The sequence below is a fragment of the Podarcis liolepis genome (assembly GCF_965112155.1).
Source record: "Podarcis liolepis genome assembly, chromosome: 15".
Lineage (NCBI taxonomy): Eukaryota > Metazoa > Chordata > Lepidosauria > Squamata > Lacertidae > Podarcis > Podarcis liolepis.
Genome location: NC_139566.1, coordinates 45,673,844 through 45,701,586, shown reverse-complemented (window position 1 = coordinate 45,701,586; position 27,743 = coordinate 45,673,844). Strand labels below are relative to the sequence as shown.

General features: G+C 46.7%; 1 long non-coding RNA gene across 1 annotated transcript in view; it reads right to left on the bottom strand.

The window, feature by feature from the left end:
* Positions 1–27,743, bottom strand: part of LOC310694059 — a 202,251-nt gene that overhangs the window by 168,132 nt on the left and 6,376 nt on the right. The window lies entirely within an intron of this gene.

Sequence of the window (27,743 nt, the reverse complement as noted above, 5' to 3'; positions counted from 1 at the left end):
GAGAACAGCTGGTGGTAAACTATCAGAAAACCAAAGTCATGGTTTTCTCAAGGAAACATAGATCACATAGCTGGAGCATGGACAATCACCCAATTGAGCAGGTTAAAGCCTTTAAATACCTGGGCATACTCTTCCAGTCATCGGGGTCATGGGATGTACACCAAAAATGTGTTAAAGAAAAAGCAGCCCAAAGTGCTAAGATGCTGTCCCGTTTTTGCCATACGAAGGGCGGCAAATACATCTCAGCAGCCCTAGAAGTTTTTCAAGCCAAATCTTTGGTGCAGATACTTTACGGGGCCCAAATTTGAACAGGTAATCATTGTAGCATTCTTGAAACTGTCCAATCCAAATTTTTAAGGCAGATTTTTTTCCGGAACCACCTTGTGTCCCAAATGCAGCATTATGACTGGAGGCAAGTCTTCCCTCTGTAGAAGCTTGGTCCTGGCAAAGAACTCTTAATTATTGGCTCCGTCTGAATCTAAATCCTCCCGGTCTACTGCCCTTAGTGACACAAGACCCCCATAAAAGTGTGTGGTCCAAAATTGTGCACCAAAAATTCATCTCCTGCGGACTCCACCCACATCAGCTTCTCACGATGGGCTTTATTAAAGCAAAAAGGCTAATTGGACAGCGTCTGAAGGACATAGAGCAACAGAACAATCTGGCCATTATAAAGAAACTCTGTCCTTGGTATGTTTTCTTTTCCCCCTCTCAGTTTGATTCCCTTGCACCATATTTGTGTAAATTAACTATCCAAAAATACAGACGTGCCTTCACACTGGCCAGACTGGATGCGATGCCCTCTGCCGTACTTGAGGGCAGATACCAAAAGATTCCAACTGAGAAACGACTCTGCCTCTGTGGAGATTGTAATCTGGAAACAGTGGCTCATGCTCTCCTGTCCTGCCCCCTTTATAAAGATCTGAGGAATGAGATCATCACCCCACACCTACTTACAATCCCAGGCCGCCCATCTGCAGCCACATCATTCTTTCTGTTATCAGATCAAAATGATCAGACAACAGCAAAGGTTGCTAGGTTTATGGAGGGTGCAATGGGATTAAGGGCCAGTATCTGAATGATAATCTTGATCATTTGATTGTCCTTTTTACCCATTGTTGTCTTTTTAATTGTATATATTGCTTGTTTTATGTTGCTATGGCCGTTGGCTAATGAGAATAAAGTTTATCTATCTAAGCTTCTTCCAGCCCCTGCAGGCAACACCACTGACTAGGATAAGCCTTTCTCAACCTTGGGTCCCCAGATGTTCTTGAACTACAACTCCCATCATCCCTGACCACTGGTCATGCTGACTAGGAATGATGGGAGTTGTAGTCCAACAACATCTGGGGACCCAAGGCTGAGAAAGGCTGGACTAGGTAGACCAATGGCCTGGTGTGGTATAAGCAGCTCCTTAAGACCCAAAGGGAGAGATGGGATTTCATTTTTAAAAATATTTATGATTTTCAATTTTATACATTTCAATAATTTTACAATCATTTTTACATTCCAAAACTTGACTTACTTCCCCCTCTTTCTATGGTTCTTAAATTTATTTTTAATATTTTCTGCATATCCAAATTAACTTAATTTGCTCATTTATTCATCTACTTTAAATATATACTCTGATAAAACAGCAGGTTATTACAATAATCCTTTCAATGCTCTTATCTGTTTACAGTTTGTTTGTAAATATTCAATAAACCATTTCCATTCTTTTATAAAAAGCTTGTTATCGTGATTTCTTATTTTTTCCAGTAAGTTTCACCATGTTCCATAAGTTTTTGTATCCATCCTTCTTTTGCTGGGACTTCTTCTTCTTTCCATTTTTGGAGAGATGAGATTTCAACCCTCGTTTCCTGGACTCAAGTCCAGCCTTCAAGTCTGAGGCAACCTTTGCCAAACACCTGCTTGCTACATACTGCTGCCCCCCCCCCCCCACCTGAAGGGTTTCTCTTCTGTTTCCTTGTGCATAAGCTCAAGCAGACAAGGGAGGGATGGGGGAAAGGCACCAGTCATGGGTGCAAGCAGATTGCTTTGGTTTAAGGAACAGATGTTAGGTTTTCTCATTAGCATGGAGAGCATGCAGGCCTCTAGCTGGAAGGCCAAGAAAGTGCTGTATCTTCACACAGCGGAGGAAGGTGGCCTCATCCGGCGCTCAGAGGAAAAGAAAGAGCCTTGTGACTGACTTGGATCTGCCATTAAAACATGGAGAGACCCTATTAGAAAGAGAAATATTTGTTTTAAAAATGGACTGTCAACCAGCAAACATTTTTTAAAAAGAATTACCGGTAATTAACTATCAGCCATCTAATTTGGCTGATTTAATTCAAACCCATCTTCACTTTGCAACTTCTCTGCGCAGATGCCCCTCTGAGGATCCTGAGGAAGCAGAAGGTCAGAGGGCTGGGGGAGGCACAACGCTCAAGCGCTTCCCTCCCCTCTTTTCCGTCTTCTTGGGAGGGGCTCATCGTTGCCACAAAGCAGTGGACTGCAGAGTTTCTCAGAGCATGAACACAGCGACAACTCTTATAGCATGGTCCAGTGCGGCTTCCTTGCAGAAATGTTGAAAATGGACCACACTTGTTCCGGAGTGTCTTTTTGTATCTGTGACCTAGGCCCGTGACCTCACATTCCCAGGCTGGGGAGAATACCTGCCAGCTGTTCTTGAAGGGCAGATGCTCTCGCTCCACTGAGGCCAGAGTCACTGCAGAGTCTGCCCAGGGATGGAACTTCCAAAGGTGATTAATCCACAAAGCCCCCATTATTACCTTCCCCACCTTGCTTGGAATAGCAACAACTTCCCCACCCTGCTTGGGATAGCAACAACTGAGATTTGCTTGCAAGGGATGGCAAGGCAAATCATTTCTCCCTCCCTCTCTCTCTCCAGCCACTGATCTGGCTGCAAATCCAGAAGGGGGAAGGGCAGGGGAGGGTGCTGGGAGGATGGAGGGGGGTGTCTAGGGATGGATGGAGAGGAGGCTGCGTTTGCAGCAAGAGAAGGAGAAGAAACTCCTTTGCTGGAAAGGCTAGGAGCTCATTTACATACTCCTAGCTTAATTCTCCTAGGGTATGCAAATATATGCAAACAGCAATCCAGAGAGAGTCAGAAATAGCAGAGAACATTAAAATCACCCTACTTGAATATTGTTTTATGCAAACGATCTACGTGCGCAGTGTGTCATTTATTTAAATAGAAGCAATGTCAGCATGCCAGTTATTTACCCTTCCAACCATCTTAGGGGGCCTTTTTTCTTCCTCCCCCCTTTTTTAAAATAACAAAAAAGGTATTGAAAACTTATCTCAAATAGGTGCCAGGATTGCAAGCAGTGGGAAAATGTTAAATGCCTTAAGAGACGCTTGGAAAGAAGGGGGGGTGGAGACATGCCTCTATCGCCAGACAGTTTGGGTCAAAATGATATAAAACTACAAAGAATCAACCCATAGACTTTGACACAGTGAATCTACTACTACTGTACTAATAATACCAATGTCATTCTTGCAAAGACAGGAGAAATAAGACTATATTAATTGCAAGAATAAAATGTCCATATTCACATTGTGTCCATTCACCACACCTTATTCCTGCAAGACGAGCACCTGAAGACAGGTGAGCCCCTTGCAGGAGCTCTCACCAGGTAGGAGCGTGTGTAGGGAGTGGGTGGGAAGCATCAAGGCAGGAGGGGCCTTTGACCACCCGCACATGGACAGGGGAGGTTCATGGGGTTTCTATCTTATCTTTAAGAGACATCTGAAGGCAGCTCTGTTTAGAGAAGTTTTTAATATTTAATGCTGTATTGTTTTTAACATTCAATTGGGAGCCACTCAGAGTGGCTGGGGAAACTCAGCCAGATGGGCGGGGTATAAATAATAAATAATAAATTGTTGTTGTTGTTGTTGTTGTTGTTGTTGTTGTTGTTGTTGTTGTTGTTGTTGCTGTTGTTATACTGCTCTTAAAACCTTCCTCCACCTCTTCCTTCTAGCCGGTTGTTCAACCATCTTCCATCTCCTTATTATATAACTTTGTTACCAGTCCTTATTTTAACAACATCCTCACAACCCCTTCAATAAAATTAAGAACGAAAATAATTCTGTTTTTTTAAAAAAGAAAGAAATTGCATTTAATATACGTATCCAGAATTGTCTTGATCTTAACGTAAGCCTTCCCTCGGAAGGAGCGAGCACCCTCACACCTGGCCACGGCCACTGGAGGAGGCTGTGAGCAGAAGGAGCCCAGGTTGAGCTTGGAGGGTCCCCTGTTCCGAACGCCCAAGTGGGTTGAGCTGGAGCTGGAGGGAGTCTGTGCTCACCTCTCAGGATAGATGCCAAACCTGGTCCATGGAGGCTGGGGGGCTGGCTTCCTCCCACTCACCCACCCACCAATCACAGGAGCTGAAGAAGGGCACCTGAAGAGGGCATTGAGGTCTGAGAATGAACACGCACTTCATGATAGCTCAGAACTCCTGGTTCAAGCCTCAGCATCCTTCAGATTTGGCCTGCTTTCAGGCAGTCCTTTCCAGACTGCTCCACAGCAAAGCTCTTTGAGACATGGAAGCTGGTGGCTTTGCTCAGATGCCCAATTTTTTTTTTGGGGGGGGGGAGGAACTGTAGGTGTTATGTACTGAAGTTCTCACCCTGGGCCAGCAGGGGGATACTGTAGATAGTTATGCAAATGAAGGATCGAACGTGACGTTCAGTGATTGGATAGTTTGTATGCAAATGAAGGATTGAAAGTGACGTTCAGTGATTGGATAGTTTTAGAAATTGGCAACAGTTACATTGTTCTGGAGCTCTATATAAGCAGGCTGACTGAGCTCCTCAGCCTAGTTCTGTTCCAGCTTACAAATAAAGAGCTGCTTTGGAAGAATCGCTGTGTCGTCTGATATGTTCGCCCACAACTTAACAGTAGGCGCCGCCCTAGGGCGGTGTGTGAGGGAAGTGCAGGCTGTGGGTGCTGCAAGGGCCCTGGCAAATGGAGGGACTTTCCAGTGAAAGATGGACACCCCGTAAAACTCCTCAGAAGGATAGACTGACCTGACTCTGTAAGATGCAAAGAGCCAGAATGAGCTATAGAGGGGTGGGGTGGGGGGTTGGGCGCGCGCGCATGAGCACACACACACACACACACACACACACACACACACAGCTCAGGGCTCATCAACGAGGTTCTCTTCTCTCCTTCATCTCTCTCCACACCTCTGGCCAAACCATCCTCACACATCTGGTGAAGGCAGAGGGACAGGGATTGTGTGTGTGCTTTGTGGGGGGAGAGTCAAGACAACTTCTCCCATGGGATCAGGAAGGGCAGCCAGAGGAGATGACAGCTTCCCCAAAAAATGTGCTCGCTGGAGGTGGTTTGTGTGTCTTTTCAGGAAGTCTTCCAAGGAGCTCCTCATGCGAGCTCAGAGGGGAAGGGGGCAGGTCCTTCTACTGAGGTTCCCTCAGTTTGCACATCGGCATTTAGCACCCCCAAATGCCAGAATGATGTCCCCACTGATTTGTAAAGCAGCATCTTCAAGGACCCAGGAGTGCGCCTCAAGGGTGTGAAAAGCAACTGGGGGAAGGGAGAGAGAGGCCAGCAAGGGCCTCTTGCTTTGTCCCATTTTTTAATGTTGTTCTGCTTTTGCTCTATTTTTAGGGTGACTTTATATTAATCATTGGTATTATTATTTCTACCCTGGTAGTTCTGGTCATTTTGAAAGAGCTGGGGCGGTTTTGGAGCACAGAAGTGTTCAAAGCCCATCCTCAGCAGGAGACCCTTCCCTTCCTCTCCCTAGCTCTGCTTTTCCATTCCTTTGCTCCTAGGCTGCCCTCCTCTTCCTCCTTGCATCTTGGAGGGGTGTGTTGCAGTAGACCCTCCAAGTGTCCTATTTTAAGTCCTGCTTCTACCGGAGAAGAGCAAACAGGGCTGTACAAAAAGGTGGCTGAGATTTTTTTTGGCAGGGGGAGGTAACCTGCACCATAAACCCCTTTCAAATGCAAACCTGCTCTCAGGGGAGACTGAAGATGGTGGGCAACTCAAAGAGAGGGTTCAAAGGGACAACTTTTTTGCTGCTGAAATGTAACACACAAATCTGACTTGAGAAAGTTTCACAGGAGGCCCAGGTAAGTCGGGGGGGGGGCTTTGCTGCTGCTGTCCCACCCCACCCCGCAAGGCTTGCACAGCTACTGGTCTGGAGCTGAGGACCTGGTTTGGCCCAGCACTTTGCCAGCAGCAGCCCCTCGTTAATTTTAAATGTTACCATCCAGCTGCCAGACTATTTGAGTGATTACGGCTGGGGAGGAAATGTCTGTACAAGGCGTCTTTCAATCAACCTCACAACCCTATTTTTATCATCCTTTCTAGTAAAAGCTCATTAGAGAGACAGCCTCTCTCCCTTCCTCCCTCTCTCTTCCCCCTTTCAAAAGCCACCAGTGAGTGAAGCTGAAGTTGCTTCTATGGGACTCCCATAGGGAGGGGTGTTTAGGCTTGCTCCATTTAGGAGACCAGGTAAACTGGCAATACAGAAATTGGAGAAAGCAGACTTGTGTGGTGCCAAAACCTGCCTCCCATTTTTTGAAACACTTCCTTCCTTGCAAAAGAGGTTTCCATGTTTCTGTGCTGTTCTCTTATCATTGCAAGAGGGCAGGGGTAATTTGTGTGACTGTCTTTCTAGGAAGCATTTCCCAGCACTCCTTGCAGCCTCCCTGGCTGTCCACCTTTCCTTGTCTGAAAAAGCCTCATGATCAAACAGCTGCCTCAGTAGGGGCTTCCCCTGAAGCCCGGGCACCCAGGAAGGCTGCAAGGGGTCATGGAGAAGAGACCTATCAGTGGCTTCTAGTCATGATGGAGGCTCTGCTTGGCATCCATAGTTGGATGCAGAAATGCTTCTGAATCTCAGTTACTGGAAAACACAGGAGGAGAGAGCATTGCTCTTCTGCCGGAATCCGGCTTGTGGGTTTCCCATCTGGTTGGCCACACTGAGAACAGGATGCTGGACTGGATGGACCCCCGGCCTGATCCTGCAGGCTCTTCTGGATAAAGAGTGAGGGCTGCCTCTGAGGTGATTTGTAGGATGAAAGGACACACCACCATATTATTATTATTATTATTATAAGTAGTAGTAGTACCTCACCCATCTGACTGGGTTTCCCCCGCCACTCTGGGCGTCTTCCAGCAAAATATAAAAACACAGTAAAACGTCAAACATTAAAAACTTTCTGATAAAGGGCTGCCTTTCAGGTGTCTTCTAAAAGATGTGTAGTTCTTTATCTCCCTGACATCTGATGGGAGGGCGTTCCACAGGGCAGGTGCCACTACCGAGAAGTCCCTCTGCCTTTTTTTTTTTAAAAAAAGATATTTATTAAAAGTTTAAAGTTACAGAAAAAGAAGAAAGAAACAGTAAAAAGTTCACAATACATCAAAAATAAAGAGAAAAAACAAAAAAATACAACAAAGCAACAAGAAAAGCAAAAACATTTAAAAAACACATCCAATATCTCTATCTCTCTACCTTTCATTTACTTGTATCATCGACCTCCTCACACCTCCCTTTTTTGTATTCTTGTTCAATTAGCTATTTCAGCAAATCCTTTCCATCTTTCTCAATTTTTGTTCTATAATTTATCTTAACACAATCTGACCTTAAATTTTACACTTTGGCCCATTAACAATCTATTTTTACTTAGTTCTTTATAACATTTCTGCTAAAACCATGTAACTTCATTCCAGCATCCTTCTAACATTCATTGATTTTGCAATATTTCTGTAAATATACTTTACATTTTTTCCAATCTTCTCCCTGGTCTCGGATTCTGCCAGTCATTTCCGCCAATTCCATGAGAAGTCCCTCTGCCTGGTTCCCTGTAACTTTGCTTCTCACAGTGAGGGAACTGTTAGAAGACCCTCAGAGCTGGACCTCAGTTTGTGCTCGGAAACGTACTGGGAGCCAATGTAGGTCTTCCAGGACCAGTATTATGAGGTCTCAGTGGTCGCTCCCAGTTGCCAGTCTAGCTGCCACATCCAAAGACCCCCTCAGCCAAAAGTAGAATCATAGAATCATAGAATCATAGAATCATAGAGTTGGAAGAGACCACAAGGGCCATCGAGTCCAACCCCCTGCCAAGCAGGAAACACCATCAGAGCACTCCTGACATATGGTTGTCAAGCCTCTGCTTAAAGACCTCCACCACACTCCTTGGCAGCAAATTCCACTGTCGAACAGCTCTTACTGTCAGGAAGTTCTTCCTAATGTTTAGGTGGAATCTTCTTTCTTGCAGTTTGGATCCATTGCTCCGTGTCCGCTTCTCTGGAGCAGCAGAAAACAACCTTTCTCCCTCCTCTATGTGACATCCTTTTATATATTTGAACATGGCTATCATATCACCCCTTAACCTCCTCTTCTCCAGGCTAAACATGCCCAGCTCCCTTAGCCGTTCCTCATAAGGCAAAGTACAGTAAGCACAACAAAATGCCTGCAGTCCATCCAAGAGAATTTTCCTTAAATGTAATTTCTCTTCTCATTAATTGATGGAGAATGATGGGCAGGTGGGTGGCAGGAGTTGAGGATGCAAGAAAAATGTCCAGCCCAGCACTATTGATTAGGGAGTTACATAGGCTCACTTGCAACCTCCTATAAGGCTGATACACTAGGGTGTGTTACATTTTTTCAAATTTTGAAAATGAGAGGTGTAACATGACTTGGGAATTCAAAAGATATTTTGGTTAAATTCATATAATTTAATTAAGCTTGGTAGTAAAATTGCATAGAAATCATTAAAATGATACCAAGTCCTTGCAGTTATATTACTATTTACTTACTTACTTACTTACTAACTTACTTACTTACTTACTTACTTACATTGGTTGACATTTTCAGAAGGGAAAATTAAAATTCTTTGGTTTTCCAAAAGCAGTTTATGTGCTTCTTCATCAAATGCAGACTTACCAAGCTAAATGTTGTGCAGTCACAAAAATAATAGCAGATTTGAATTCCTCACACCCCAAAACATATTTTTAAGACCCCTCACTGAAGAAATTTGCAAAAATTAAGTTTCACCCCCTAAAATCACCCCTACTGATACGTGTCACCTTCACGGCCTCTTCATTGGGGCCATGTGGTGTTAAAAACAATGAACTTGCCATCATCACCCACGCAGGCTGCAGGGAGAGGTGAGGGTGCCGCTCTGAGATGCAAGTCGATCCCCCCCCCCCATGCCAGCCCTGGGGACTGTAGCAACCCAGTTGGGGTCTGGGAAGGAGATGGCAGGAACACGGTTACCTCTTGGCCTGGCTGTTTGCTGGGATGCGGGCGGGGGCTGCTTCAGCTGGGAACCTGGGTGTTTATTCAGGGCAATCTTCGCTGCCGTAACCTTCCTGAACTACCGAATTCCTTTTAATTATGACTGACAGTTCATGGAAATTTGGGCCCTTGATTGACAGCTGAAGCCGCTCGCTTCCTTCCCACAATTCTTCAGTTCCCTTCCCATCACAGACATAATGTTGGCTACTTTTCTGGGATAAATAGCAGCCCTCCCCCCAGCCCACTCCCCTCCTTTGGCAAGAGTTCAACGCTTCATTCTTTTTGGAGGGGGCCCTTGGCAGCCAGAATCTGAAAGGCAGCCCCCTCCTCTTTCTCTCCCCTGCACTCAGCCCGGGAGGGAACCCTTTTGTGACTGAACAGACAAAGCCCCCTTCGCTGGCAGCTCTTTCTGGATTTCATTTGAAAACCATTTTCACCCCTTTGGAGCGAAATATCCTGGTTCTCCCCCCTCTCCTGCCTTTTCCGCTTAATTTCTTATGCTTAGCTGGCCCCTTACCTCCCCTAATATTTTAAGTCGTTGGAAAAACTCAAGGCACCTCCGGCTGAATCAAGGCATCAAGACTTTTGGGGTGGCTCTGAGTCCCCCCCCCCAACAATTCCTACAGGCCACATATAGTTCCTGCCTGCTTTATACTTTTGAACACAAGTTCATCTCTCAAGCCTTCCTTCCTTCCTTCCTTCCTTCCTTCCTTCCTTCCTTCCTTCCTTCCTTCCTTCCTTCCTCTTTCTTTCTTTCTTTCTTTCTTTCTTTCTTTCTTTCTTTCTTTCTTTCTTTCTTTCTCTCTCCCTCCCTCCCTCCCTCCCTCCCTCCCTGAACACATAGCGTTGTGCTGGGGTATCGTGCCGGGCTCAAAATATGTAAAGAACATTATTTCTGTAAATTTCTGTAAATACAGACCTTTCAAATGCCCCTATTTTCCAGGGGCAGTCCCGGATTTACAGAAGCCTTCCTGGTTTCTGATTTGATCCTGGAATGTCCCAATTTTCTTTAGGACATCCCTATTTCCATCAGAGAAATGTTGGAGGATATGGAGTTATGCGACTCCCAAGCCAAGGAGATAAGTAGCTATACAACCTTTAGGAGACATCTGAAGGCAGCCCTGGACAGGGAAGGTTTTTTATGTTTAATGGATGACACCTAAATAATAAAATAATAAAAATTATTATTATTATTATTATTATTATTATTATTATTATTATTATTATTGAATAGGACATCCCTATTTTCATCGGATAAATTTTGGAGGGTATGTGAAAGAACTAAGCAGATATCCACCTAAGCACTTCCGGAGATGGGGCAAACTGATTTTGTTTGCACTGTAATCTGTGGTTATGGCTCAAAATTCACACACTGAATGCATGTTAGGGATACTGGAGAAACTGTTTGGGCCTCAGATCAATATGCAAATTGAAACACAGCTATCCATTTTCACATAGCTCCAAGTTTTGCAATATGGTTCTCCAACAAAGAAGCAGAGGGGGAAGCAAGTGTCAAAATGCCTGTCTAAGGGCTCATCCAGATTTCCCCTTGTCCCATGCATAGCAAGCACAGGGCTGAGCAGTTTTCCCCTTGCCCCACTCCTTTCCTAGGGAAAAACCACCCTTCAGCTTTAAATCAGGGCAAACATCAACATAGAAGTTCCCATTCCCTGAAAGTTCTACGCAGTGATGCTGTAGTGTGTATGGGTTGCTCGTGCGTAAGTTGCCGCCTCTCCAGGCTTTGTTGCCTTGCTAAACCTTTCAGTCTGGGCAGCCCTTCACTTCGTGGCTGCCTCAGTCGCTAGCAGAATCCGTCAGTGGGCGTTTCTTAAATCTTTTCCAACATAAAAGTTGTTTGACACCCAGTCTCCTCCTACTCTCTCTGCGCGGAAGTCTTCTGCGCAGGGTGGGCGTGGGTAGCGGAGGACCCGTGCTCTCCCCGCTGGTGTCTGGTGAAGAGTCCTGGAGCCCTCTTGCCGATTCCCCCATCAGCCCCTCTATATCCCTGGTGTTGCGCTGATTTGCTTCCCCAGCTGCGGAGCTGCCTCTCTCCCTGCTGGGCCCTTCTCCAGCATCATTTGAGAGCCTTCCCTCCGCCTCTTGCTCCGATGTCAGTTCCCTGACATCCACCTCCCCCCCAGGACCCCCTCCACCCCTGGCCCGACCTGTTGACCCAACTTCGTCCCTTTCTTTGGCCGACGATGCGGGGAACCCCCGGAAGGAGCTGTCGCCATCCTCTGAGGATTCAAAACCCGCTTCCCACCCGCTCTGATCCCTTCCCGCAGGGTGGGCCTCCCAGTCTGATTCTTCTTCCTCCGAAGCCTCTTCTCCCTCCCCTTCGGAGACAGAAAACCCCACAAAATCCTCTTCATCATCTGTGGTTCCAAATTGCTCCTCCCAGAATCACGCTAGTGGTTTGGGTTTGTCCGGGAACAGGCGCTGGAATTCCTCCACCAGATACCCGTCAGTGATTGCCTCTGTGGGAACCCATGTGTTTTCCGACCCGGGTTCTCCCTCCCAAGCCACCAAGTACTCCACCTGGTGCCCTCGCCACCTTGAATCAAGTATTTCCGTGGCCAAGTTGTGGTGCTCCCTCTCTTCTACCTGCGGGTGTGTGGTGACTTCTCCCTCTCGCCCCGGGAATCCCCTTCCTTCCCTGTACCGTGAGAGTAGGGACCTATGGAACACCGGGTGTATGCTGTCTGGCAATTTGAGCTTGAATGCCACGGGGTTCACCTGCTGTGTTACCTCAAACGGTCCCAGCCGCCTGGGTTGCAACTTCTTGCACCCCCCCCCTTAAAAGGTAACCCTTGGGTTGACAAGCACACCCGATCTCCCACCCGTATGGTCTCCCCTTCCCTACGGCGCTTGTCTGCCTGCCTCTTGTAAATTTCCTTGGCTCGCTCCAAGTTCATCTTAAGTTGCTGGTGCAGGGCTTCCATTTCTTCCATAAACTGCTCTGCTGCCGGCACACTCCAACCTTCCTCCCCACTCCCCGGGAAGGCCCATAATTGGCCACGAACGGGCTCATTCCCGTTGACACATGTTCAGCATTATTGTACGCAAATTCAGCCAGCGCTAGTTTTTCTACCCAATCGTTCTGCCTCTCGCTTACATAGCAGCGTAGGTATTGCTGGAGAATACTGTTCGCTCTTTCTGCTTGCCCGTTGGTTTCCGGGTGTCTCGCCATTGAGAAGCCCACTTCGACCTGCAGCAAGCTCATGAGCTTCCTCCAGAAACGGGAAGTAAATTGTTTCCCACGGTCGGAGATGACCCACGAAGGAGCCCCATGCAACCGGAAGATGTGATCCACAAACAACCTGGCTGTTTCCTCTGCCGTGACCGCATGTGAGCAAGCTATAAAATGGCACATTTTTGTTAGTAGATCGACCACTACCATGACCGCTGTCTTCCCCGGGACTTGGGCAAATCGGTCATAAAATCAATGGATACCACCTCCCAAGGTTTCCCCGGCGTGGGTAAGGGTTCCAGTAATCCTGCTGGGGCGGTCCGCTCCCCCTTTGCCCTTTGGCAGCGGTCGCAACCCCATACATATTCCCGTACATCCTCCCTCACCCTGGGCCACCAGAACTGCCTGGTGACGAGCATCATGGTTTTGTGCTGTCCAAAGTGCCCCGCTGTGGGGTTGTTGTGGAGTTGTTTGAGTACCTTCCCCCATAGGTAGCGCCCCCTTATAGTACAGCACCCCTTCCTTCTCCTCAAACCCTCCTTGGGTTTCTCTTCCATCTCGGAGTTCCCGGATTTTAGTTTGTCCGAACATGTCGTTTCTAGTAAGTCCAGCCAGTTCTCGTTGCCCCACCAAGGTTCCCCCACACACCCATTGGTCCTTGGGGACCACGTGTCATATCTCCGGTGGCCCCTCTCCTTCCAAGTACTCTGGTTTCCGGGAGAGAGCATCTGCTCTCACGTTTTCCTCTCCTGGCACGTATCGGATTTCGAAGGAAAACTTGGAGAACTCCTGTGCCCATCGAATCTGTCTCTGGTTGAGCACTCGTGCAGTCCTCCAGTATTCCAAGTTCTTGTGATCTGTACAAACCTGGATCTTGTGCTGCGCCCCTATTAGTAGATGTCGCCATCGCCAAAACGCCGCATAGATCGCAAGCAGTTCGCGGTCATACACCGTATAGTTTTGCTCCGACTTGTTCAGTTTTCTTGAGAAGAAGGTACACGGTCTCCATTCCTGCTTGCTCCTCCGTGGCTGCAAAAGAACCGCCCCAATGGCTCTGTCGGACGCGTCGGTCTCTAGCCTCATGGGTTTCTCCAGATCCACGTGCAGGAGCTGCTCTTCCGATGCGAACGCCTTCTTCAGTTTTTCAAAGGATTGTTGGGCCTCCTCTGTCAAGGCGAACTTCCTTTTGCTACTGAGACAGTCTGTGATGGGTGCTGTCAAGTGGGTGAAGTTCTTGATGAACTTCCTGTAGAAGTTGCTGAACCCTAGGAACCTCTGCACGTCCTTCCGGGTTTTGGGAGCCTTCCACTCCAGCACTGCCTGCACCTTGCTTGGGTCCATCGCTAAGCCTTTGTCTGACAACTTGTACCCCAAAAACTCGACTTCTCTGGCGTGAAACTGACATTTCTCCAGCTTGACCCACAACTGGTGCTTCTGCAGTCTCTTCAGCACTTCCCTGACGTCTCTGACATGTTGCTTCTCATTGTCCGAATAGATTAAGACATCGTCTAAGAAGGCTACGCAGTTCTTGTACAGCAGGGACCCCAACATGTGGTGCCTGAAACCTTGAAAACAGGCGGAGCCTGACTGTAATCCAAATGGCATAACTAAGTACTCAAAGGCCCCCAGGGGGGTGAACATTGTGGTCTTCCATTCGTCTCCCTCCCTCATCCTAATCAAATTGTAGGCTCCCCTGAGGTCCAGCTTGGTCCTGCCTCACCCGTGTTAAAATGTCGTCAATCCTGGGCATTGGGAAGGTCACGGGTTCTGATACCAAATTTAACGCCCTAAAATCTACGACCAATCTGGGCTGGTTAGTCCCTTTTTTGTCCACAAAGAACACTGGACTGCCCCCCACCGCCTTTGATTCCCTTATGAACCCCCTCTTCAGGTTCTTGTCAATAAACTCCGGCAAGTCCTTCATCTCCCTGTCCGACATGGCATACTGTTTACCCACCGGCAGCTGCACCCCAGGGAGCAAGTTGATTTGGCAGTCAAAGGGCCTATCTGCCTCCTTCTCGCTGAAGACCTCCTGCAGGTCAGCATATTGTGGTGGCACCTCCCCTTTCGGCTCCACAGCTATCCCAGCCACCCTGGCCATGGTCATCCTTGGGGCTTCCCCCCCTAGACAGTGTTCCAAGCAGTAAGTGGACCCAAAGGTGACCGTTCTCTGATGCCATGCCACCACTGGATCATGTTGTGCTAGCCAGCTCATCCCTAATATTATTGGGGGCCCTGCCAGTGAGGCTACGTGAAAGGCGATAGTCTCCGTGTGCCTGGAAACCCTCATTCTCATTGGTGGGGTCTGGTGCGTCACTTCCCCTCCCAGAAGCTCCCTGCCATCAATGGTGGTTACTTGCAAGGGGAAATCCAGGGGCAGCAGGTGGAGCTGGTGCTCTAGTGCAAAGTCCTTGCTGAAGAAATTGCAGGAACTGCCTGAATCCAACAGCCCTTTCACCTTGACTGGGTGCCCATTTGGGAGTTCTAGCACCACTTCTATGGCTATAGCCGCCCTGGGGGGGGTCTGGTTTGGGCACTCCTATTGGTTGCTGGCCTGGCTGCTGTGCCCGCTGAGTGGCAGCCAAGCTTTGGCATTTCCCTGCTCCTTTACCATCTCCTCCTCACCCCCTGCAGCTCCCACCATCCCTTGCCAGGCCTTTCTTTGCGGGCAGACCCTGGCAAAATGTCCTGGCCGCTGGCAGAGAAAACACTTCTTGGTGGTTTTCCCATCCTTTCCCTCTCTCTTGCGACCTTCACTGGAGTTTGAAATCTCCCGTGTGCGCGCCCCATCTATTTCCATGGGCTCCGCCGGCGGGGAAGGCTGCCTTGGTATTTCAGGAATGCGGTAGTCATGGTAACGTTGCTCTCTCCCTTCCCGCTTCTCCTGGGCCCGCGCTTCCTGCCTTACACCAATCGCAAGGACAGCCTTGGTCAGCTGATCCATTGTCTGCGGGCGGGGTGCGCAGGAAAGCTCATCCTTCACTGTTGGGGACAACCCCTCCTCGAACAGCATTTGGATAGGTTCCGAGTCCAAATCCCACCCAAGCCGGTGGACTAACATGGCAAAGCGTGACCAGTAGTCTCTAACTGACTGGTTCCCCTGTTTGCAACCCATCAGTTCCCGCCGAGTCACACTTTGCTGTACATCACTGGAATACATCGCATCCATCGCCTGGAAGAATTTCCTCAGGTCTTTCAAGGCGGCATTCTGCGTTGCCATTAGGGGCCTGATCCAATCTCTGGCCCCATCCTGCAGATGTCCAACAATATAGGCAACCCTCTCCCCATCGTCTGCAAAATCATTCTGTTGTAGTTCCAAAGCGTACTCTATTTCCGTTCGGAACGCACTGTAGTCCTGGGTTTTCCCTCCAAACTTGTGTACCAGTCCCGGTACCTTCCTTGCTATGGGGGTGGGTCTGACCTGAGCATCCTGAGACCGCCTCTCGTCCAGCCGCGCCGTCAGCATGGCCACATGCTGTTCCAAATCTCGGTTCCTCTCCACCAGATTTTGCCCTCCAGCTGCTCCCAGCTTCTCCGGTTTTTCTCATGATGCTGCCTGCCTGTCGCTGTGCACGAGCGACGTCAGGGACTGACGGATTGCTGTAGTGTGTATGGGTTGCTCGTGCGTAAGTTGCCGCCTCTCCAGGCTTTGTTGCCTTTCAGTCTGGGCAGCCCTTCACTTCGTGGCTGCCTCAGTCGCTAGCAGAATCCGTCAGTGGGCGTTTCTTAAATCTTTTCCAACATAAAAGTTGTTTGACACCCAGTCTCCTCCTACTCTCTCTGCGTGGAAGTCTTCTGCGCAGGGTGGGCGTGGGTAGCGGAGGACCCGTGCTCTCCCCGCTGGTGTCTGGTGAAGAGTCCTGGAGCCCTCTCGCCGATTCCCCCATCAGCCCCTCTATATCCCCGGTGTTGCGCTGATTTGCTTCCCCATCTGCGGAGCTGCCTCTCTCCCTGCTGGGCCCTTCCCCAGCATCATTTGAGAGCCTTCCCTCCGCCTCTTGCTCTGATGTCAGTTCCCTGACAGATGCAGAGCCGGAGGACCTTTCCAACTCTACAAATCTACGATTCTACAATTCTTTGATTTCACAGCCATTTGGTGGACCTTTATAACAATCATAAACAAGTGTCCTCATCTGAACACTGGAACTTCCTGACAGTAAGAGCTGTTCGACAGTGGAATTTGCTGCCAAGGAATGTGGTGGAATCTCCTTCTTTGGAGGTCTTTAAGCAGAGGCTTGACAACCATATGTCAGAACTAGAATACAAAAAAGGAGGTGTGAGGAAGTCGAGGAAATAAGCAAATGAAAGACAAGGATATGAAAATACGGGGTTCTTTTTATTTTTGTTTGTTCTTTTTGGGGTTTTTAAAATGTTTTTGCTTTTTCTTTTTTGCCTTTTTTGTATTGTTGATGTTTTGTATTATTGTATTTATTTTTGTTTCTGAGGTTTTGTAATTGTTTACTGCTTGTATTTCTCTTTTTTTCTTTTTTCTTTTTTTCTCTGTAATGTTTAAACTTTAATAAATATCTTATATATAAAAAAAGACAACCATATGTCAAGAGTGCTCTGATGGTGTTTCCTGTTTGGCAGGGGGTTGGACTCAATGGCCCTTGTGGTCTATTCCAATTCTATGATTCTATGATTCTATATGGCTTTATATGGAAATCCATGTGACTTTTACCTCTACTAACCTTGTGGAACCTGCCCCAGCCTTTGCACATGTCTGGCGTTCCATCAAGCCACACTCAACTTCACTTTGATGGCGCTGAAAAAACCTTTGCTGGACTTATGGAAGCCGCCCAGAGTGGCTGGGGAGGCCCAGCCAGATGGGCGGGGTATAAATAATAAATTATTATTATTATTATTATTATTATTATTATTATTATTATTATTCCCTTTCTTTGCTCTGCCTCCATGTTTCCGTGATGCATTCTTCTCTCATTTCATTCTAGGAAGGAAGGAAGGAAGGAAGGAAGGAAGGAAGGAAGGAAGAGCTTTAATGCAAATGTTGAACAAACAAACAAATCCCAACATACAGAAGTGGGCCAAACTAAGCTGATAAAAGTAACTGAGATGAAGTGAAATTGACAGATTCACCGATCCCTACAATGAAAAAGAAAATATTCCAAGGCTCCCTGCTCCCTGCCATTGCAATGCAGCTCATTTTCTTGACATGTTACCATTGAGTCTGATTTTTATCTGGAAATTTTGCAAGCTCTCTGACTGTCACACACACACACACACAATCTCTGATGCATCACACTCACATTACGGGCACAACATCCAGGGAATACAGGGGCTGAGATGGGCCAGGAGGAGGCCAGTTATGATCCTGATGTGTGTTCAAGTCATATTTGACATTTGAAACCAATTTGTCACAATGTTTTTAGCACCAGCTCATGTTTTCTAGTGCTTACATCTGGCATAAACTGGGTCCACCTCCACCCCATAAAAAGGGACCCCAGAGCCTCAAAAGCTTCCATAGGCTTGTAGCTTGGTTATTGATGGAGACTTGAGTTCTCCATTCTGTCAGTCCTTGGGAAGAACAGAGACTCCCCAGCATTTGGGCATTCAGGCACAGGGTTGGACCTTCTGAAAATGCCCCAGGGGAGAAACGCTCAGTTGCCGCTCCCAGTTGGGTGGGGAGTCGCTTCTCCTTTAGCGAATGCATCAAAAGTGCCTCTGTGGCTTGAGTGGCAGCTGCAATATGGCTGTCTAAACTCAAGGACAAAATTTACAGCTGTAAATTCTTCTCACTTCAGGGTGGTTAATTATCTTAATTACTTTTATTATCTTTTATCTTTCAGGATCCTAAATTGCTTGTTTCTGCTTGTGTCGCCACAGGGTGTTGTGTTTTTCTTTTTATTGGTGCACGGCAAGAGAAGGCAGCAAGTATATCCATTTGGGTGTGCATGTGATGTGTCTGCCTGGGACACTTGAATGGGAGGACTTTGATTTATCACGAGGCTCCTCCTTGGGATTCTAATTGTGCTTTAAAAAGAGGAAAGGAAAGAAGGAAAGGGAGAAAACAAACTTTGGTCTCTCCTCATACCTCCCCCCCCCACTTGTCTTGCCCCCTGCCAGAAGCAGGAGCCCAAGGAGATGAGTTATGGCCACCACAAATGTCACCTCATCCATTCTGCAGGAAAATTCAACAGCTGCTTCATCCAAAGTAAATTGGCTAGTCTAAAACCAATCTGAATGTGGACAAGGACTTCTGAAGGGGATTGTCAGGGGTGTGTGTGAAAGACACCCCCCCACACACACACATCAGACACCCCCCTCTCACTTCCCTTTAAGTCTGGTGGAATAGTGATGGTGCATCTACACTTTTTTTTGCAATAATTTTTATTAATTTCCAATACAGATAGATATACATGAATGCCATATCAAAAATTTATCAAAAATTTTCTCTTTTAGGCTTCCCTCAGCTTCTCTGTCAATCATCCATATTTAGTTTTTGGTTACGCATTTTCTAAATTTAATATTGCCTTTTAATATACCCTCCCAAATCTTATTTACTTTTTTACAATACTCCTCTTTCACAGAGCTTCTTGAAATCCCACAAGCGTTGTTTGTTCTTCACATATACTTTTCAGATATTCTACAAATTTTCCCCAGTCCTCGATGAACTTATGGTCTCGTTGATATCTAATCTTCCCAGTTAGTTTATCCAGTTCTGCATATTCCATTGATTTCATTCTCCATTCTTCAAGGGTCGGTAGTTCCTCCTGTTTCCATCTTTGGGCCATTAATATTCTCGGTGCATCTATACTTAAACAGAATTAAAACTGGCTTATCAGCTGCTTCCCCTTCCCAGGAAACTCCCAAAGCGGGCGAGGGAAGAATTCTGTCCACTTCAGGTCACATTTTAATGCAAATCTACCTCATTTGCACTCTTACAACAGTATGTGAACAGAAACACAGCTACACTTCAAAATTTGCACTTTTCTAAACTCAACTGATGCACATTGCGGGAACTGCCCATCTGTCAATCACAGGAGGTCAGGCACCCCATTTGTGAGAGCACATCCTTTGCAAGGCATTTAGCCTCTACAGAGGTGAAGAGATCAAATGCCCCCTCCCCTCTGGCAGGGTAAGCCCCCTTCTCTCTCCCTTCCCGTTTCCAAGTGAAAATGCAATGGAGCTGCTCTGATGCAATATGCGAGGCAGTCAGGACTTCCTTGCTAAATGGCATTTCTCTAGATGGAATGGTATTTATGGGGTCGCCAGGGGCAAGCGGGGACTGAATCACACTGTCCCATTTGTGGCACAGAAATGTAGTTTTTTTCAGTCCAGAATTGTCCATTCTCATCTCCAGCATGCTGGTTTCACTCTAGATTCTCTCTTTTTTAAAAATAATATTTTTTATTGAATTTCAAAAATATAAACATACAACATAAAACAGTACAAAATCCAAATATCAAGATTACAGTGGTACCTCGGGTTAAGTACTCAATTCGTTCTGGAGGTCCGTTCTTAACCTGAAACTGTTCTTAACCTGAAGTACCACTTTAGTTAATGGGGCCTCCTGCTGCTGCAGCGCCGCCGGAGCACGACTTCTGTTCTCATCCTGAAGCAAAGTTCTTAACCCGAGGTAATATTTCTGGGTTAGCGGAGTCTGTAACCTGAAGCTATGTAACCTGAAGCGTATGTAACCTGAGGTACCACTGTACTCTGAATCTCCTGACTTCTGCCCCATTCCTTCCATGGGTCCTTTTGATTCTATTTTCACCTGCATATCAGTACTTCTCCAATTTTTCATCTTCCTAAGTTATCTATACGTCCTGTTACATTACCAATGTATTTTAAATCCTGCTAATATTTTGACCTGTTTACAATAATTTTGTATATACATTATAAACATTTCCCATTCTTTTTAAAAAATTCTGGTCTTCTTGATTCCTGAGCTTCCCAGTTAGTTTTGCCATTTTGGCAGAGAGTCCATCAACTTGATCTGCCATTCTTCTCTGGTTAGGGCTGTCTCTTCCTTCCATCTCTGGGCTAGTAACATTCGAGCGGCCGTTGTAACATACATGAACAGTTTCCTCTGGTTCTTTGGAATCTCGGTACCTATAATTCCTAATAAAAAAACTTCCAGTTTTTTAACAAAAGTTATTTTGAACATTTTTCTCATTTCATTATATATCATCTCACAGAATGTTTTAGTTGTATTACAGGTCCACCACATATGATAAAAGGTACCTTCTTTTTTTTACATTTCCAGCATATATTGGTACTTGTTCTATACATTTTTGCTAGTTTTACCGGGAACAAATACCACCGGTACATCATCTTCATATTTCCCCCCCCCCCCCAATAAAGAACATACTGTAAATTTCACTCTAGATTCTCAATCCTGTCGTAAACAAGGCCAATACATGTTTAAAAACCCTCCCCTGGATTTTTGCCTTTTCCTCCTTTCAGATTTTCCCCAGGGGGGATGAAAAAGGAAATGGGTATTGCGATCTCGATATAAAGCCTCATTGGGCCAGTGTGGATAAATCCCGTCCCCACTGCTGGGAGCGACTACATCCAGTGCAGGATCCATCTGCCATGAGCGTTTATTTTCTGCATAAAACCAGTTTCTCAAGAAGTGCTTTTCAGAGGCTTGAAATATGCCGTAGATCTAGATCGGGTGTGGACTACGTAGAAAAAACAAGTCCTCAGTTACCACTGGTTCCAGAATAAAATGTTGTTGTGCATGCAGCCTGGGAATCATGTTTCACGGAGTGTGTACTGGGTGCTCCAACTCTCCGCCCCTATTAATCTGGTCAGCCTCTGCCTCTGCTTTTCATAGAATCATAGAGTTGGAAGTGACCACAAGGGCCATCGAGTCCAAGCAGGAAACACCATCAGAGCACTCCTGACATATGGTTGTCAAGCCTCTGCTTAAAGACCTCCAAAGTAGGAGACTCCACCACACTCCTTGGCAGCAAATTCCACTGTCGAACAGCTCTTACTGTCAGGAAGTTCTTCCTAATGTTTAGGTGGAATCTTCTTTCTTGTAGTTTGGATCCATTGCTCCGTGTCCGCTTCTCTGGAGCAGCAGAAAACAACCTTTCTCCCTCCTCTATGTGACATCCTTTTATATATTTGAACATGGCTATCATATCACCCCTTAACCTCCTCTTCTCCAGGCTAAACATGCCCAGCTCCCTTAGCCGTTCCTCATAAGGCATCGTTTCCAGGCCTTTGACCATTTTGGTTGCCCTCCTCTGGACACGTTCCAGTTTATCAGTGTCCTTCTTGAACTGTGGTGCCCAGAACTGGACACAGTATTCCAGGTGAGGTCTGACCAGAGCAGAATACAGTGGCACTATTACTTCCCTTGATCTAGATGCTATACTCCTATTGATGCAGCCCAGAATTGCATTGGCTTTTTTAGCTGCCGCGTCACACTGTTGGCTCATGTCAAGTTTGTGGTCAACCAAGACTCCTAGATCCTTTTCACATGTACTGCTCTCAAGCCAGGTGTCCCCCATCTTGTATTTGTGCCTCTCATTTTTTTTTGCCCAAGTGCAATACTTTACATTTCTCCCTGTTAAAATTCATCTTGTTTGTTTTGGCCCAGTTCTCTAATCTGTCAAGGTCATTTTGAAGTGTGATCCTGTCCTCTGGAGTATTAGCCACCCCTCCCAGTTTGGTGTCAACTGCAAATTTGATCAGGATGCCCTTGAGTCCATCATCCAAGTCGTTGATAAAGATGTTTTGGAAGGCGTCGTCAGATAATTTTGTCAGTGAAGGCTGAGATTCTTTGGGGTCCAGGCCTTCCCCCCACCCACCTGGAATGAGGGATTGGGGCTTCCAGCGGGCCTGGGAGCCTGCTAGCAGATGACATTCTGCAAGACACCAGCAATTCCTGGCCTGCCCAGCCTGGCTTAAGAAAACACACAGCCGCCTCCCTCTGCGCCCCCCCCCCCCCTTGCAGCCACTATTTTTCTTTCTTTTCTAAACAAAAACCAAAAAAACAAACCTCTCCCCTTTTTCTTTTTGTTCTGAAAGGCGGTGTGGCTCCTTGGAGAGTAAAAGACCAGTAAAGCAGCAGATTGGGGAGGGGGTGGCAGAAGAGGAATGGCAAGAACAGACATTCTGGAGGCCTTCCAGAGAAACCTCCCTGAATGTGCCAAAGTGTTTTCCCCTCCCCAGAGGTTGCTTTGCAAAGCCATTCCTCCCCCAGAGGCTGTCCAGGAGGCCGGGAGGAAGCCCCTTCTCCAAGGCGAGATTTGCCTAAATGTTGAACATGAAACTTTTTTAGGGAAAGGAAAGTTTCTGATCTTGCAGCAGCGCTGTGGGGCTCATGCCTTGCGTGGGGTCTTCCCAGAGGGACCCAGTAACCTCCTGTGGGAACAGAATGCTCGACTAGATGGGCCCCTTGGCTGGTGCAGGAGGGCTCTTTGTAGAGAGAGGGAGAGGGAGAGAGCTTGGAATGGCCAAACAAAAGTAGATTCTCTCTTTCCCCCTGCCCTCCCACCCCTTTCCTGATGGTGGAGGGCGGGAGCATATGAGGGAGGAACCAATCTGTCCATTTCAGGTTCTCTTAGTTTCTCTTTTTTCAGATCTTAAGTTTACTTCCCTTCCCTTCATAGTTGGCCCTTCTGAAATGTTTCCTCCCCACAAGCACAGTTCCATTTATCCACGTTTCTGCACCCATGGGGGTGGGCTGACAAATATGGCTTGTGTGGGTTGTTACTTTGCCACGCAGCTGAGGCTGGGGCAGTTTATTTCCTTTCCTAGAAGTAACAAAGGCAACTCTTGGTTTTTCCTTAGCCAGCAGCTGCTTCCTGGGATGGAAGGAGATTCTCTGTCCTCTATGTAGCAGCAGCAGCAGCAGCAGAAAAAGAATGGGCAGGATTCTGCTCTAAAAGGCTGAAGCAGGCGAGCGCACCCAGACGGTGGCCCTTGGCTCCCAGTCAAGCTGCAGGCTGCCTTTCTGGATGGAAGTGGGCGCCTTGGCACAGCAGAGCCCCCACAGCCAGACTTGATCTGCATTGAGGAAACAAGGAAGAGGGGAGAGGGAGGTCCCAGGAAGCCACGGTGGGCGGCCTGCCTGTCAAAGCCCCCCCCCCCCCGCATCTTTTAATGCAGTGCATTTTTTAAAAGGCCCATAATTAGCAGCCTGCCTCCTCCTCCTCCTGCCTTTATAAGCATTCGACACGCAGCACTTCCAGACACTTTTTAATAGAATCGCTTAAAACAATTAATTACCAGAGTTTTCATTCAAGCTGCAGTGAAGAAGATATGCCGGCAATAAAAGGCATTTATTCCTTGGTTTCTGGAGGCCTGTTTGTTATTAACATGTAAATTAAATCATCACAGATGTTCCATTTTTAATCTGGGGATGTGAAGTGTGGGGCCAACGGCAGCCCAAAACAGCCTGATTCCATTACAGGCACATTCATTAGGAACTGGCGGCATTATTGGAGATCATTTTTCTTTGATGCATTTTTTAAACCAATTATCAGGATAATTTGCTCATTTCCCACCAATTTGTTTGGCCCATGCCAGTGGCTTGTGATTCTCCTACCCAGCCCAAAGCCCATCGCAGCTGCTCTTTGCTCTTCAGGGCCCTGGCTTCAACATGACAGGTGTGGAGGAAGGCAGGCAGGCAGGCAGGCAGGGGCAGACAGACAGACGGACAGGGTCTTCATGCAAGAGGGAAGGAAGGGACAGGGTCCGGGACAAAAGCGCAGCGGAGCCTCTTCTGCCTGCCTGTCCCCTTCCAGGCTGCTCTGTGGTTTGCTGCCAACACTTTTAATGGGGTGTTGTGTGTATGTGTAAAGGAGCTGTGTGGGCCATTTCGCTTGCTGGAAAAGTGGCTTCTGAATGAACTGACCTGCTTCCCAAACAAACGTCTGCATCTCTTCAGAACTTCTCTGCTGCAGCATCCTGAGGTAAGGGGATAGAGAGACGCCTGGCTCTGGGATGAAGCTACAGAAGTACAGATCCCACTGCAAGGAACTTTTTTGGACAGAGCAGCTCTCCTCTCTTGCAGAGCTTGGAACGGAATGAATTTGGGGAGAAACAGATTCTCCTTGCTTACACAAATTCAAACCTACTATGCTGTGCTTCCCCATCTCCAAATAGTGAGAGATTCCAGGGGTTCCCACACTTTCCCAGGGTTCAGTTTCCTTGGAATGAAGGACAATGGAGACTGTGGCATCTTTAGAATATATGGTTTTATTTGGACATATTCACAACCTGAGCCTAGAATGGAGGGGTCACAGAATTTAAAAAAAACAAAGTATCTTTATTGATTTTCAACTTATGAAAACACAACAACACAATAAATTTGGCAGCCACAGTTCCATACAGTGTAAAGGATGCAGGGTTCGCATATGGCAGATAAGTCCAAAAGGTCTCTGCACTTTCTTCCATGAGTTTGTAGCAGACTCCTCCTTTCCATATATATTCATTAAATGGCCACCAAGTGTTATTGAAAGAAAGGGGATTTGACTTCCATTTGGTGACATGAATTGGACAAGTCAGTTTCTCGGCTTGTACCATTGCCCAAACTTGAGTGAACCAAGATTCAGTATTTAAGCTTTCAGCAGAGCACCAACACCTGGCTGTTTCCAGACGTGCTGCTGCCACCAATACAAGAATTAGGGGATCCTTACAGGCAGTGCTTTTTTCCTAAAAAAATGTTTAGCAGTATTCTCATTTTCCTACTCATATTGAAATACCGCCCCTCGATGAGGCCAAACCTAGAATCACAAAATGTTTAGGGGTATGTGTACCCCTGCGTCCCCCCCAGGAAAAAAAGCACTGCTTACAGGTGATTTGCTGATTTGAGGCATCCAGCATTTCCAGTTACACTAAGTTAGGGAAAGCATGTGTCTTTCTTTTGTAGATTAAGTCCCGCTCCTTAAAGACCTCAGACCACAAGAACTGAACAGCTTCTAAGTGCCACCACATGTGTATGAAAGTCCCTGTCCCCTCGCATTATCTCCAAAAATTAGGAGTGGCTCCGCTCAAGATATGGGCTAATCATACAAGTGTGAAACACCACCTGTGCAGGAGTGTTACAGGTGACTCTTATCTGAACAGAAATCAATTTTAATGGCTTCTTGGACCAAAGTGAATGCCACTGCTCATTGGTAATATCTGTAGCAGGAAACCCCCCCCCCCCCCAAATCATTCAGTTTGTACAAACTTCACACACACATTCACACACTACATACGCTACACTTCTGTTATAAATTCATAGAAAATCAACCATACATCAGATTTGCACTGTTCCACTTTTATTTTACTCCATGAAGGAAGGACTACAAAATGGTGAAGGTTTGATACAGGACAGCCCAGCACATCCACAGGAGCCCTGCCCAGTTGCTATGCCAACCCTGATGATCCTAGACAGAAGACAATCAAGATCATAAAGAACTTGCATATGGGAGTGGATTCAGCATGGACTGGAACAAAGGACAATGATCAGATCTTCCCTCAGGGGGCAGGAAACTGCGACTACCTTTTGTCTTCAGAAAATGACTCATGGGGAGGAGGAGAAGGGAACCAGCCAGGTGACAGGACACTCAGGTTACCACCACAACTCCTCCCTCAACCCCTCCTTTCTATAATGTATGCATGATGTTTCTGGGGGTGGGCTTGACCTAGAGGATGGGAATTTCAAAGGTTTTTATATGGTCTTGCACACCATTTTTCTGTGTCTTTCCTCTCTCCTGCATGTGAGGGGAACACCCTGTTGTAACAGTTCAATAAAGGCCAAGCCTACAGGCTGCTGTTTTGCTCCAAGTTATCCTGGTTGGTGTCTTTGCTTTGTCCAAGGGAGCCCTCGGATTTTTCCGGTAACATATCAAATCAGGTTCCCAAGGGATCTTGGCAATGGCAAGATTGCTATATTTTGCCTGGTCACCAATCACTTGGGTGATGCTGGGAAATTTGCTATAATACTTTCTGTGGCTGACAGTTTCCTGCAAGCCTGAGTGGCAGCATTTGATTTCCATAAGAAAAACATCAACCAATTAAAATGAAACCAGGACCATTTGAGACTGGGGGAGCTTGGTGATAAGGGGCTCACAGCATTAGCACCCGAACAGACCTTGCCATTTGGTTTCCAGGGAAGCTCCAAAGTCCAGCACAGAGCAAAACATGCCTCTGCCTCTCTCCAGCTTCCAGACTCAGCCAAAACTTGCACACATGACATGCCATTTGTCTCTATGGCAACAGGGTATCCTCGGTCTAATGTAAATGTAAATGCAAATGCCAGTACTTAACTGGCTAACTAAGGAACCTTGACAAAGGAACTGATTTGACTGGTTTCCTCTTATAGATTCTACCTTCATCTATACAGGACCACAGGTTTGGAAGCGACACACAGTTATCGTCCAGACTGACCCCCTAAATCCACAACTGCACACCATATTTGGCCCTCTCCTCCCCCAGAATCTGCTTCCAGTCAGCACTGGCAGAGGAAGAGGAGTGGGGGGAGTGCACCGCCCCCTGGACATGCTCCAGCCCTGCCCCTGCCTGCTCTCCGCCCCCCCCCAACCGCTGGAGCATGAAGCTCCACCACTGCCAGTTCGCTGCCATCCCACCTGACTGCACCCATGGGAGAGGTGGGGCAGCCCAGAGCCCTTTATAGGCTTGGCTCAGACCCTCAGCCACTTGCTACCCCATTCCGAATCTGCTTCCAATTTGCAGCTATTCCAGCTAGCACTGAAAGAACAGCATTGCAACTTTTTGTAACTTTAAGAATTGGTACCTAGCAGTTGATATGTGGGATGCCATAGGGCAGTCCCCAGTGTGATAGATGGTAGATGGTAGATTAGATAGATAGATAGATAGATAGATAGATAGATAGATAGATATAGATAGATAGATAGATAGATGATAGATATAGATAGATGATAGATGATAGATAGATAGATAGATAGATAGATATAGATATAGATGATAGATAGATAGATAGATATAGATATAGATGATAGATAGATAGATAGATAGATAGATAGATAGATAGATAGATGATAGAAGATAGAAGATAGAAAGATAGAAAGATTGATAGATATAGATGGATAGATAAACTTTAATTAAGAAAAGAACCCTAAGTATTGTACATAAAATAATATGAAAGTTATCAATAATACACAGGTAAAATTAGCACAGTTTTGAAAAGAAATTATATGCCTTGCTGAAATTAAAACAAAAACAAAAAACTCAGATTGTTGACTGGGGCTGCTTATAGGGAGCAGACGACTCCCGGGCTAGAACACCTCCACTGACAATTCCATAATTCAAACTGTGCTGGT